Source organism: Carassius auratus, chromosome 24 (assembly GCF_003368295.1).
Source record: "Carassius auratus strain Wakin chromosome 24, ASM336829v1, whole genome shotgun sequence".
NCBI lineage: Eukaryota > Metazoa > Chordata > Actinopteri > Cypriniformes > Cyprinidae > Carassius > Carassius auratus.
The window spans coordinates 22,616,004-22,631,803 of NC_039266.1; the positions used below are offsets into that span (position 1 = coordinate 22,616,004).

Here is a 15,800-nt window from a genome sequence, read left to right on the forward strand (position 1 = left end):
TTATACGATGCCTTTCATGGACAGATGGATTTTAACGGAAGAAACTAAACATTTAAACGTCGGATTTCAGGAAGAACATCAGACTGAAGTACGGAGAATCATCTGCTCGTTTATATTTCGTGATTTACCCTAAGGACAGAACCAAGCTCTGATCGACTGAAAGTGAGCAGAAATCTTTGGCGCACAAATGCTATAATAATGTGATAAATCACGTTTTACCTGTTATTCTTGAAAACTAAAGCATGTGATTAATTTGATATTTAACTTGTAAATTAAACTTCTTTCTAACTGTGTAGCTACTGTTATCTGCGTGTTTTTCCACATTTGAATATTGTCAATCGAACATTAATTGGTTTTAAGAAACACAGACGAATGGCAGCTTGACGCGTTTGAAAATATCCATAAACGACTCGCGCGCCTGTGTTTGTGTTTGCACACGCACAGAATCATGGTCCCCATGGGTACAAAAGCTTAATATTAAAAAAGCTCTTATTTTTTAAGAAAGTAAAAATGTGTTTAGTTTTCTGTAAGGGGTAGGTTTAGGTGCAGGACAATATCACATACAGTTTGTACAGTATAAAAACCATTACACCTATGGAGAGTCCCCGTAAACCACAAATGTGTCTTAAGTGTCAGTTTTTTCGAAATTGAGATTTATACATCATCTAAAAGCTGAATAAATAATCTCTCCATTGATGTCTGGTTTGTTTGGAGGATAATATTTGTCTGAGATAGAAACATGAGATACAACAGAAAATCTGGAATCTGAGGGAGGAAAAAAATCTAAATATTGAGAAAATCATCTTTAAAGTTGCTCAAAATAAGTTCTTAGCAATGCATATCACTCATCAAAAATTAAGTTTACATATATTTATGGTAGGAAATTTACAAATGATCTTAATGGAACATGATCTTTACTTAATATCCTAATGATTTTTGTCATAAAAGAAAAATCTATAATTTTGACCCATACAGTGTTTTTTTGGCCATTGCTAAAAATATAACCCTGCAACTTAAAACTGGTTTTGTGGTCCAGGGACACAAATATTTTTCTCTCTCTCTCTATGTGTGTGTGTGTGTGTGTGTGTGTGATGCTCAGCAGGACTCATTCTGTTTGAGTATAAATCCCATCCGTCTCTTCAGGATCAGCAGGTTTAATCTCCCACAATCCCTCACTGTAGTGACACACGATCAGATCTCTGCACGCAACCCTTCACACCACATACTGTGCATCTGATAGCTTTCACTGCACACAGAAACATACGGCTGACCCCAAACATGACCTCTGACCCCTGACAGAGAGGACTGTGGGAAATAAACCTGCATACATTTGACCTCATTTGATTGACGAATGAACACAGTAATCTTCATCATAGGATGAGAGTAAATGTTAATGAAGCAAATAAAAGTTGCATTAAACACAGGACATTGATGATATTACCCAGCATTCCACGTGTTTAATATTATAAACATGACTCTGACTGCATCTTCCACTGATGAGATCAGCAAATAACTAATTCAGTGAAGTTCATTGTAACAAACAATTCAGTTGTGTTCAGTTACTCTCAGACTCTTTGAACTTGTAATTTTGACGCATTTGGCAAAAATGAATCAGTGTCAGATGATCCTGAAACCTTTAACAGAGTCAGTGAGCACAAAGACTCTCAGTGAAGGGGAGAATGGAGCAGGGAGATGAATAATCACATGTTTGCAAACATTCAGCCGGTTCAGCGGGCTGGAAGTAACTCACATCCACTCCACGCTGTTCATGTCCTTCACAAGCATCACACATCATCACAACAAATGCTGAAAAAAAATGATTAACAGCAACAGTTTATTCAAACACATGCTCTGGAATTGAGTTTCAGTTGTTTCTCAAGAGGAAATCAGAACAGAATACGTGTCTGGCCAGGAATATGTAAGCATATAACTTTTGTCATTACACTGATTTTTGTCTGCAATACAAATGTAAAAATATCTGTCATGCCAATAAAGAAGCTTAAACTGAAACTGTGAGTTCATGGGACATTTTTAATTTACAAATGTCAGTATCTCTCTATGATCATTTCACATACAGACTGTGATCACACATTAACTAAATCTGTGAGAACATGAGGTTTCTCACAGAAACACATACTCATCAGCGTCCATTACTCCAGAACATCAAAATCTTGAATGAATCAAATGTAGTTGGATTCAATTATGTACCAGAAACATTATGAATGTTTCTGGTACATAATTGAATCCAACCACATAATTTATGATAGTTAATGAATCGTTTAGACTGTAAGATGATGAAACTGTTTCACAACAGTGAAAAGACTTGGCAACTAAAACCAATTAATGATGTGTTAAAAAAACTATAACTAAAAATAAAACAGAATAGCAATAAATGACAGTCCTATACAATTACAGTATTTAAAAAAGCAGATACATGTTTTCTGCCATCAACCTTCTTCATCCGTCAGGAACAGTTCATATGTTCAGAGACAGAAACACTACATTTAACTTTATTCTGCTCCAAGTCTCTTTTGACACAGCAGACTGATGTACATTCATGTAAGAAGTGGAGATACTGAAGGTTCAGTCGTTCATGACCCAAATCTCAGATCCCTGGTGGCCTGAAGTGCCCTGGCTCTCTCTCAGAGCTCTGTGGCGCCCCCTGATGCACGACGAGGCCATTACACCATCAGCGCAGTCCTGATGTTCCTCTGAATAAACACACAGGAGGAATCTTCATCTGCACTTCAGCCTCTTACTCCAGCCGGACAGAGCTGAACACAGTTCATCAAGGCGACAGATAAAGCAGATACCAGAGATGCTGTGGTGAAGTCAAACCATTAATCGCATCCAAAATGAAGTTTTTAAAACAAATGTGAGTTTACTGTTTATATGTATTATGTATATATAAATACACACAAATGCATGTATATATTTAAGATTTTTTAAATATATATTAACATAAAAACATGTATATATTTTAAAAATATATCAAATATATACATTTACACATTTCACACATATATTATGTGAACAAAAATGTTTTTTGGATGTGTTCAGTCGTGATTAATTGCTCTGCAGCACTACTGTGGTGTGTTGCTGTGTTGTTGCTAGGGTGTTCTGGCTGGTTGCTAGGTCATTCAGCCCGACGTATGCTCTCTAGACATGGAGACTGTTCAGTCTAACAGTGCTGTAATATTAATGGTGTTGTGATTGTAACAGTGCTGTGATTGTAACAGTGCTGTAATATTAATGGTGTTGTGATTGTAACAGTGCTGTAATATTAATGGTGTTGTGGTTGTAACAGTGTTGTGATTGTAACAGTGCTGTAAAATTAATGGTGTTGTGGTTGTAACAGTGTTGTGATTGTAACAGTGCTGTAATATTAATGGTGTTGTGATTGTAACAGTGCTGTGATTGTAACAGTGCTGTAATATTAATGGTGTTGTGATTGTAACAGTGCTGTGATTGTAACAGTGCTGTAATATTAATGGTGTTGCGATTGTAACAGTGCTGTGATTGTAACAGTGCTGTAATATTAATGGTGTTGCGATTGTAACAGTGCTGTGATTGTAACAGTGCTGTAATATTAATGGTGTTGCGATTGTAACAGTGCTGTGATTGTAACAGTGCTGTAATATTAATGGTGTTGCGATTGTAACAGTGCTGTGATTGTAACAGTGCTGTAATATTAATGGTGTTGTGATTGTAACAGTGTTGTGATTGTAACAGTGCTGTGATTGTAACAGTGCTGTAATATTAATGGTGTTGTGATTGTAACAGTGCTGTGATTGTAACAGTGCTGTAATATTAATGGTGTTGCGATTGTAACAGTGCTGTGATTGTAACAGTGCTGTAATATTAATGGTGTTGTGATTGTAACAGTGCTGTGATTGTAACAGTGCTGTAATATTAATGGTGTTGTGATTGTAACAGTGCTGTAATATTAATGGTGTTGTGATTGTAACAGTGCTGTGATTGTAACAGTGCTGTAATATTAATGGTGTTGTGATTGTAACAGTGCTGTGATTGTAACAGTGCTGTAATATTAATGGTGTTGTGATTGTAACAGTGCTGTGATTGTAACAGTGCTGTAATATTAATGGTGTTGCGATTGTAACAGTGCTGTGATTGTAACAGTGCTGTAATATTAATGGTGTTGTGGTTGTAACAGTGTTGTGATTGTAACAGTGCTGTAAAATTAATGGTGTTGTGGTTGTAACAGTGTTGTGATTGTAACAGTGCTGTAATATTAATGGTGTTGTGATTGTAACAGTGTTGTAATATTAAAGTGGGAGTGAAATGTTCGTTTTCACTCAATCTCCTGTTAATCTTGAGTACCTATAGAGTAGTACTGCATCCTTCATAAATCCAAAAAGTCTTTAGTTTTATTATATTCATAAGAGAAAGATAGTCTGTACCGATTTTTCCCGGAAAAACACGACCGGCTGGAGGCGTGACGTGTGGGCGGAGCTAAAGAATCACGAGCGCCAGTAGGCTTTTGCTTATAAGGAAATTCTGCTCCATCTAACGTCACACAGAGCCATACTCGAAAAAAACTTTCCGAAACTTGTGACAAACCGGAAGGAGTATTTTTGGAACAAAAATACTCCTTCAAACGTACAACTTAATTTTTGAAACTTTGTCCATGTTTAGCATGGGAATCCAACTCTTTAACAGTGTAAAAAACTCAGTATGCATGAAATAGCATTTCACCCCCCCCCCCTTTAATGTAATTATGAATCATATTGTATTTATCCTGTTATTAATCAAAACCAGGTTGTATGTATGTATGTATGAGTGTGTGTTTGTGTGTGTATGTATCTTTAATGTGTATATGTGTGTATTTATCAACTGTGATGATTGAAATGTTGTTGTTGTAATGTAACATTTGAGAATGGACCCCAGGAAGACTTTCAGCTAATGGGATCCATATAAATAAACAAAAAATAAACAAATGATAGAGGTCAATATCAGCAGGATTCAGAGCAGAGAGACAGCAGGAGCATCAGATGTTTTGTGTGAACTCAACTGCAAACTGAACAAATGTGTGATTGATATATTTGTATATCAGACTTTCAGATTCATGATTCGTGTGTCCTCATGACACTGTCAGCACTCACACTTAGCAGAAGTGAATCAATAAACAGACAGACAGCAGTAATCAGAGAAGAGACAGAAGATGTGAGATGAGCAGTGTTCAGTTTGACCAGCAGGAGTCAGTCACGTCCCACCAGAGGAACACTGGATCTCTTCTTCTCCATCTCCATCATTACACTGCTCCATTTATTACAACAGATTACACTTTAAATTGACATGCCTCAGTGTAATGTGAAATAAATCACACCTGCGTGCTGACAGAGACACAAGCAGCAGTGAAAAAGACTCATCGATCAGATTCTCATATGAAACTAAAGGATGGATGAAGATGAGCAGAACCATGACATTAAAGGGACATCAAATGCAAACTAAAAAGTAAAAAGTGTAGAGTTGTCAGTCTCTAATGGACGCTAGATTCTTTCAGGAGATCAGAAAGACAAACACAATAAATACATGTTGTCCCTGATCACGGATATGAACTCGAACCGAACAACCCTGAGAACATTTCATTATCTGCTTCCACGAGTGAACACAGCGGAAGGAATGTGAGATTATTTTTAGACAAGAAACTGTTTACAACAAACACAATTTCTCCTCTCAGATGATTCCTCTTTCTCTCTCTTGAAGAACATGATGAGCTGAAGCTTAACCAACCCTAACCAGAAGAAACTAGCTGGTGTAACCAGCAGACAGAGAATAGTTTGACTGAGACTCAAGATGATTGAGCTTCATCATTTCATCAAGAGATTCATGCTGACAATCAGAAACAACTGCTTAATATCTCATCCTGACATGATATTATTGACCTGAATTATGTATTCTCCCTCATTAACAATATTTATGAGCTAATTTAAATACAATGTTTTCTAATGAATATTTCGGCACAAACTGGTTGTGATGTAGTTTATACCTGCAGAAGAATATAAATGATCTGTGAGATGATGAAGAGCTGATGAGAAACACAAGATGAACATTTAATGTGCTCAGAATATGACTGACTACTTCTCTTCCTGAATTAGCAGCGTGTGCATCAGCACAATCATTAGCATGTAACGACCAGCGGATCTAACTCATGATAAAAGAGATGAAGACTGCCGTCTCACAGTTAGGACTACTATCAGCACATCTGATGGACTTGACTCGACTAAACCAGAACACATCCAGGTGATCTGACAGAACTAACGCCAGGTGTCTGGTTAACTAGTCATGACTGAACTAAACTAGTTATGTGAGAGGAGTCTCAACACCCAGAACAACCCAAAAATCACTCGCCTGATCTTACTGAGCTGAAGAAACATGAAGAATGAACAGCACAAGACACACACACACTGACACACACACACACACATTATTATAAATACACAGAAGGATGAAAGTGTCTTATTGATTATGAGTCTTGTGTTTAAGATCAAAAGTGTTTTCACTGTCATCTCTGCAGACTTTTGCTTTAATTAGGTCAAATCTTCCATTCTGTGATGATTTTTGTGCTATTTTGAAGATCACATCTGAACATGAATCTCTCTGAGTGAATCATTTGATCTCTAGAGTTTGTTTGTAACCTTGATTTCTGTCATTCCTCTCCCTGTCTTGACCTCTGGCAGTTTCCCATCTTTTCCCAAAACATGTTCTCAGATCTCCTCTGGGATCTCATACATTCGTCTTATTTCATGATCTGGCTCTGAACAAACTGAGAAAGCAGAACATTCACATCCACACACACTTCTCTCTCATGATGAATGTGTCTCCAGACGCTTCTGACAGAATCACAAAGCAAAAGAAGTGATTAAATGCCAAACAGACGCTCAAATTCAATCAGCGCCTTTGTTCCCATCTGACGTCAACTGATATTGTTATGCTGATGTGAGAAGAAGAAGCTAATGTCAGAAACTGTCCTCTCCTTTTCTCAGAACCTGCTGAGAAACAATCACAAACATTATTACAGTTTTTATCTATTGCTTGAACATTATAGACACATGCTTAGACTAAAGTAAGAAAACTTGAAGCTTTTGTAACTAACCCTTAAACAAAAGCGCTGCTTTGCACTTCAGTTGCATTTCTCCATCACACTTGCTCATACGCACTACACACTAATTCATACATGAGGAACTTTGTTCATAAATGAAATCTCATGGGTACCATTGAGAAAAAACACATCAATTGTAGAAGGTCCCATTAGAGAGGAACTATATCAGGGTCAAAGGACTTCAACAACACTATGTACAGGTAAGTGTTGCAGTCCTTTACATTTACATTACAGTATTTATGTACAAACCTGATTCCAAAAATGTTCTTTCAGGGAACACCTTGCATTTTCCAGCATGACAATGCCAGATCACACACTGCATCAATTACAGCATCATGGCTGTGCAGAAGAAGGATCCGGGTCTGAAATGACCAGCCTGCAGTCCAGATCTTTCACCCGTAGAAAACATTTGGTGCATCATAAAGAAGAAGATGAGACAAAGAAGACCGAAGACAGCTGAGCAACTAGAAGCCTGTATTAGACAAGAATGGGACACATTCCTGTTCCTAAACTTGAGACACGTGTCTCCTCAGTCCCAGACTTTTGCAGACTGTTATAAAAAGAAGTTGGAAGTTCTTTGTTGGAAAAAAGAAAAACAGTGTTGCATTCAGCTTCACATAACGCTAACTGATGAACTGAATAACTTGCAGACTGCAGTGTTTTATATAAAGTACACTAGTATGTTGCTGCTAATCTGAAAGTGTATTCACGTGATGCAAGTGTGTCTCATTTTGTCATCACCCAGACACATTGACCAAGGATTGTTAGGTTTATATGCAGAGTTTCAATCTGACATAGATGTAAATGGTTTATTTCACAGTGTTGTGTCTTGTGTGTAAAGTTTTGACACAATGAGCCAAAGTTTTGCTAAAAGTGTTCAAGAAATAGGCGAAAACTGTAATAAGACAGTCAGCTGTCAGTCATAATCATGATGATCTTACGACATTACAGTCTTGGATTGTTAATTGAGTTTATTTCTCGATTTCATTAGCGTCGCTCCTCTGAATCGCAGCAGATGTGCTTCTTCACTCATACTGACACATAACGTCTGGGCTGAAATCCACTGGCTCTAATTATAAGCGTCCATCACTGCATTACTGCTGCGTCCTCGATCGAGACTGAGACGGCGTCACAGCTTTAACACCACAGCGGCCTTCATCTGATCCTTTATATCAGCACAAACTTCACCTATATCATGTGTAATTAATGATCAGTTTGACTTGCCTGTGGGACTTGAGGCATTTTTCTAAGTGTTGTTTTCAGTGGAGGTCGGAGGTCACAGGTCAGAGGTGAATGAAGATGCCAGAGCTGATGTCAGAGATTGATCTGACCCTCGATCAGGCTTTGGCTCCGGTTCTTCTTCTCTTGGCTGGAGTTCTGATGGCTTCACAGAAACACTTGTGTAGTGTGTTTACTGAGAAACAAGAGAAGCGTCTCACTGGGGTCCGTTTGCTGAAATCTGCTGAAAACCAAGGAACGAAATAACAGCTGTGTCTCCGGATCCCTGAAGACGTAAAACAACTCAAATCACTGCAGACTGACACAGTTACTGCGTTAGTATGGGCTTTAGATGAGGGCAGATTTTATCGGATCAGAGAATGACACCGACATCACAGTCGACAAGAAATCATTCATGTTCCTGCTCTTATAATTCGGTGATGTTATTCTAAGAGACTCCTAATCAAATCCTCACGGAGTCTGTTCCCAGTTATTCTCACTGAATGTTATTACAGAAAACCACAGGTGTGTTCTGACCATAATGATGCTGATTAAATGATTCAATCACCTGCTCATTCACACGAAGCCAGAGCTTTCTCTAGCCAATGTTTTTTTCTCCCTCATCTTAAGAAATATCTGCGTACACACAAAACCATGAAACCGACATTAAATCATGCAGTATTCATGCCAGACCAGCATGTGGTGCTGTAATCCTGCCCCAGACATACAGTAAAAAGTGGAGAAGAAGATGGTATACAAACATAAATGGAACAATACATTTATTAATCTGTGTCAATGTTAGTTAATATTAAACCAATCGTTCAGTGTTTGTTTGTGTTGCTGATGCTGTGACGTGATGCAGCGGTGTTGATGACATCATCGTTTCACAAAATATAGGGATTGGCTGTTCACAGAAAACACACGGGTGTTGTGTTCAGATTATCCTCTCTGGGACCTGGTGACAGAAAATGGCGGTTTCACGCTCCAAAACCGGCAGATCCGTCTGGACGAAACAGTCACTTGATCTGTCCCTGAATGAATCAGTGTTTTTCAGCGAATTGATTCAAAGACTCACTCATAAAGAGGAATACACCGGTGTAAGAGTGTCACCTGCAGAAAGAGCCAGTCACACTGTGTCTGGAACAAACTCAGGCAGGATCTTTGTTCAGTTCTGTAATGGATCAGTTTATGAGTGAATCCTCAAACTCATAAATCACGTATTTGATTATATTATATGAAAGCCCTTCAGCTCGTGACTTAATGTTGGATTCAGTTTTCTTCTCTTCTGTATTTCATAACACGCTCTGTGTTTTTCTGAGATTCATTTGCCCTTCAAAGAGGGCCGAGAGGAAACAGCCCAGAAAGCCTGTAACGGAGATGAACAAATCTTCAGTGAGGGAAAATTATTCAGGGAGTTCATAAAGCATTCCAGCCAGAAGCTTCTCCCTGTCGTGAGCCATTATTGTGATCTTTCTGTTATGTGACAGTAATACAGACTCACACACACACAGATATTCCCGGAGACACACGTGACCTGCACAGACTCCACGTATCTCTAATGTTTCTCTTCTTCTCTAACAGCTGATGAATGGACAGACGTACAACACCGCGACGTGTATTGATCCCTCGAGACTGAAACCCATGACACTCCTACAGAAGACTTTTGAGTCATCATCATCTTCATCATCTTCATTATTAGGATTATAGTGTTTTCCCAGCTAACAAAAATATGATTTACCAACGTTGTCTTCAAGTTCTGAAAACAATATTATTGAATGTTCTCTAAGGTAAACATTCAGATTGACTCTGTTTGCACCAGCGCAAACCATTTACTAAAGTGGGAGATTAGCTCTGAAAAGGCATGGACTTTTATTTGTGCCACTCACCTTATTGAACATGCATTTGTAGGTGTTTTCCTTTCGATCTGTACATTTAAATTAATCACAACTTACACTGTCTTAAAGCAGGTGTACAGCTCTTAGTAGATTTCGCTGGTCATAATCACAAGCAGAATTTCACTTTTATGGAATTGCGCTCTAATACTAACCCTGTCCTGTAAATCTGGCCCCTAGTTTTAAAAACATTCCATTTTAAAAAAAGGAGAATTCATTTAATAATTTTTCAAACATTACTAGAACCTTACTTTTGAATATTCTCTGAATGTTCTGAAAGTAATAGTAGTACAGTTTTAGAAAACATTAAATGAACATCCAAATCAAATATTTCAGAAATCAAACTACAAGAACGATGTATAATGTTTTGATGCTAACGTTTTGAGAACATTATAAAAGAGCAGATGCCACTAGAAGAATGGTTGTTCATGCAGTATAACACTGAGAGAACCTTGTTATCTGGGCTCCAACGCTTACACAAGCTGATCTATTTGAGTATTTCAGAAGACATCACATGGAGCAGTAGTCTCTGAATTATTCGAGTTCAGTGTGTGAGCGAGTGTTCGTCCAGAGCTGATGAGCGTCTGAGGTCACAGGTCAGGTGAGGTTGGTTCAGCGCTGGACACCTGTCTGAATGGACACAAACACAGAATAGAGGTATCAGACGTGCAGATCATAACTCCTCGTGGCTCTTTCCTCTGTAAACATGTCAAATATGAATCATAACCTCAGCACAAACCAAACAGCTAAACAGCATTTCTGCACTTTCCAAGAACCGTCATCTACTGTATAAATAGAAATGCTGATTTTCTGGCCTTTATCCAGTGCTTATGTGTGTTTACTTGTGTGACTCTGAGTGTGTGTGTGTGTGTGTGACAACAGATGATCAGCATCATCAGGTGATTTACAGCAAACTCTTTCATGTAAACCAGATCTGTGATGAAAAATGAATGTGTCTCGATGGCTCCAGACGCTTACATGGACACAGACACGGACTCGTATCATGTTAGTTTGACACATTCACACTGAAATGTTGATGCTGAGATGTGTGTGATGTTTCCTCAGCGGTGAAGAGTCTGTGCAGCTGACGGATGATGAATCGTGTTTGTCTCCGAGGGAAGTTTTAGGACTGACAATATTGAAACACCTTTGCCATAATATTAATTCTTGTTAGATTTGTGTGTTATAGAGAAGTGTGTGTTGTGGCAAGGTCAAAGGCTGATAATTAGTGCGTGGTTTTGTAGATTTGGTGTGTGTTTCTGCTGTTTGAGAGCCAACTTTCAGAAACTGTGTGACAAGTGAAGACTCTGAGCGTAAGCAGGCGAAAAACAGTTTAATTAATGAATTCAGCTTCACAATACTGCAGTTTTCAGCAAACATCCTCTCCATTTCATCTGAGAGATACAACTGAAATATATAATACATGTGCATAATTTTACTTCCAAAATTAATTAACAGTGAGCAGAAAACAGACATTTTATAGATGTTTTTGTGATGTGTTTTAAAACATGAATCGGATTCTGTCATCAGATTCATTTGTGGTTTTAATCAGAGTTTTATGAGTCATTTTTCATTGTTTTGTTCTGTGTTGCAGATAACCTTGAGTGTAGTAATGCGTTTCAGTGGAATATTAATAAACCTCATTAGAATATAAACTCGTCCTTCAGGATGAATTCATGATAACACAAAGTGACAGACAATTACATTCAAAGACACACATCTGAGGAGAAACTTCCCAGAGCAATCTGGATCTGAAAGACGTCATCCTCGTTCACTGTTTTATATTCAGTCAGTGTTTTACTCATTTCACAGTAAATCAGTGAACACAAACACGTTCATGATGATGGATACGAGACTAAACTAACACAACGATCCCTGTTTGCGGTTGTTGATGTGGTTCAGAAACAGATGTGATGTTGAACAGTTCAGTCGTCTTTACTGACATCTGCTTCATTACTTCAGAGCTCGTGTTTTACAGCGCTTCGTTTCTCTTTCAGCTGCTGCTGCTGGGAAATTAAACACAATTATGGAGTAATTAATGGATTAATGAACGTTTTCGGCTTAATTAGTGAAGTTAACAGGTGATACGAGTGAATGAGAGTTTTTAAAAACCCTCCGTATGTGATGTTTCAGTGAAGGAGAGAGTGTGTGCGCGCGTGTGTGTATGCGTGTGTGCGCGCGCGCGCGCGTGTGTGTGCGTGCGTGCGTGCGTGTGTGCGCGTGTGTGTGTGTGTGTGTGTGCGTGTGTGTGTGTGTGCGTGTGTGTGTGTTCCCACTGCAAAACAACACCAACGCGCATCTAAAATAAGAAAGCTGGAGTGTTAATTAAAAACACTAAAGGAGTTTGAAGTCAGATAATATTACAGAACAAACATCTAAACCTCAGTTTCACGTCTCAGTTTTTTTATAAAGTTGATCTGCCAAGGGATTCACTTTAATCTTATTTCTAATGACTCTGAATTTAACCTGATGTGACTTTAATGAGCTCGAGACGCCTTCATTCAAACACAGACCGACTTTAAATGAATCTGAAGTCTCCACCAATACAAGAACAAAGACTTCATCATGTTATGGTTAAATTAAAGCTTCTCAGACACGTACAGAAGATCTCCCGGAGAAAGAACATCATTGACGAGCTCTGATCCGCCGCTGTGGACGAACAGCAGGAGAAACTGATCGAAAGTCAAGAGGCTTTTTAAATCTGCTCTGAGACACATTCATCCTGATCTCACACTGCACTAATCATTAGTGTGTGGGCTGGGAGCTCATAATGCTGAGATATAAGTGAATTAGAGTCTGTGTGTGGAGCATCCGTCTTGATTATCTGAGAGCAGAAGAGAACGAAGCGTTACTGTTCACAGACTCCAGAATATCAGTCACGCTCAACGCCTCCAATCCACTGCTTAGATGGAACTGGGAGAACTCTAACGAACTTGAACGGAGAACACTAAAACACAATCTTCCTATAATAGCTGATCTGCATAAGAAACAAAATCCAGAAAAATCTGTTCATGACGGTCATGGAGGAAATGTCCTGGTGGCTGTTTGTACTACATGCATTTACATCAAGCAGAAGTGACTAATATAAGACCTCCTTTACAGAATATTTTAGAATGAAGTGTGTTTTTGTCTGACTGGTGATGTGCGTACTTGATTTAAGAAAATATCCAACAAAATAGTGAGATTGGTGCTAAAGACAAGAAAACATGTATTGAATGAAGAATAATGGTCTGCTAGAAGAGGAGCAGATATTAGTGCTGTGTTCATGATCAGCGGCGTCGATGTGTTCTCTGGTGTGTGTCAGATGTAAGTGGGTCAGTGATCACCGAACACACACACACACACACACACACACACACACACACACACCTTGAAAATCATCCTCATAAATCCTCACAGTGCTGACGAATCAAAATATTTCACTTTATTTAATGCACTTCCACACGCTGCAGGTTTAACCTGATGAACACGACGACCAACATCCGAGTAAAGACAGAGTTCAGTTATCAGAATCAGTCTATAGAACATGGAATATATTATTTGTATTAACATTTCTGAGTTTATTTCTACATCCCTCCTGCTAAATAGAGTTATAAAATCTGTCTGTCATTTCATCTAACCCTGAACTCAGGAGCGTTTAATCTCTGAAGATGCAGAGACTCTTCTTCACATACAGACAGTGATATCTCAGAGAATCGCCTGAAGCTCTGGAGATGAATCTATGAGCAGCTCATCACTGGAGCGAGAACAATACCTCCAAGAACCTTTCAATGGACTGTTCTTAAAAGATCCATGAAGAAGAATGGAGAGATGCTATGGATATTAAAGGTTCTTTGTGAAGCATCTATGGTGATAAAGAAGCTGTATTTTTAAGAGCGTTATTTACCACATGTCTGATTCTCATGTTATTAATCTCTCACATGACAACATTCAGGATGTATTTAGCTAAATCTCATGTTTTCCAGGAATCTTGTTTCATTCTCGATCAGCTGAGTGAAGCAGCACTGGATCAAACCGCTGCATGATGTCTCTCACGTGACTATCACAAAACAGATGTGCTTCTGTGAGAGAGAGAGCGAGCGTCTCACACACAGAGAGAGGAGAGATGAGAGCAAGGCCGCAGATGGAGGGACATCATGTTTGTTTGTTCCCTGGTGAACAGATCCTGCGCTGCATCACATCTGAGGTCATGACCGCATGTAAAACAGCTGATCTCAGTCTCTGCGCTGTGTGTGTGTGTGTGTGTCAGGGATAAATCAGCATCAGTGTAATGCACACATTAATCTGTCACCTGAGTGAAATATAATGAAGATGGCGCGTTTGACTATATTTGAGTTTAATTATTTAACTCCCTGGTGTTGTTCGGACATTTTAGACTGAAAAATCTTTAAAAAAAAGTAAAAAAAAAAATGCTACTTTGGACTGCTACAAAACTCAGTGACGCGTCAATCACTGTGTGACCAAAAAAAAAAAAAACGAGGACTTGATTTGAAAAACCCAAATAAAAAAATATTAATAATTGTTTTGTTCGCTGTCAAAAATGACCATGATAAGAATTTAAGGGAAACTTGACAAAAATAGAGATATTTTGGTGTGTACAATCTGGAAATCAGCCACAGTAAGCAGTGACAAACTTAAAGGCTTAGTTCACCTAAAAATCTAAATTATGTCATTAATAACTCATCCTTATGTCGTTCCAAACCCGTGAGACCTCTGTCTATTTTCAAAACACAGTTTAAGATATTTTAGATTTAGTCCGAGAGCTCTCAGTCCCTCCATTGAAGCTGTGTGTACGGTCTACTGTCCATGTCCAGAAAGGTAAGAAAAACATCATCAGAGTAGTCCATGTGACATCAGAGGGGCAGTTAGAATATTTTGAAGCATCGAAAATACATTTTGGTCCAAAAATTGCAAAAACTTCGACTTTATTCATCATTGTCTTCTCTTCCGTGTCTGTGTGAGAGAGTTCAGAACAAAGCAGTTTGTGATATCCGGTTCATGAACGAATCACTCGATGTAACCGGATCTTCTTGAACCAGTTCACCTAATCGGTAAAAGGTGAATCTGAATCCATGAAAATAAAGCTGGCCAGAGAGAATCCACAATATCACAGTAAAGATCCGTGACAGTGTTTCAGTTGTACTACAGTCGGCCAGTTTGACATGCACTGTGTTAGCATTTTCAGACATTGAGGACCAGGATGTTGATTTATCTTTAGCTGCTTCAAATATTTAATTTAAACAGAAAAATGATTGAACAGAAGAGCGTTCTGTGTGATGATGATGGAAACTGCTGCAGTAAGACCGCATTCACATCGATTGGTGATGAATTAAACATGTTTGTGTGAAGAATCACTTCTGCAGATGACTGTGATTGTTGACCAGCTGCTGACCGGATCTCAGGCGTGTTTCTGCGCTCATTTGCTGTCTCAGCTCGGCTCATTGAGCGGCGTGTCACGTTCTCGTCTGCGGGGGTCATTCGCTCCTCACGCCGGACCCCTCGGGCCCCACAGATGCAGCTGGACCTTCTCTTCATGGGAACTCCAGCTGCTGATGTCCAGATGACTT

The 15,800-nt window shown here is 38.8% G+C and overlaps 1 pseudogene; it reads left to right on the forward strand.

Moving 5' to 3' along the window:
- LOC113042671 (receptor-type tyrosine-protein phosphatase mu-like) overlaps nucleotides 1-15,800 on the forward strand; it is a 673,064-nt pseudogene that overhangs the window by 114,275 nt on the left and 542,989 nt on the right.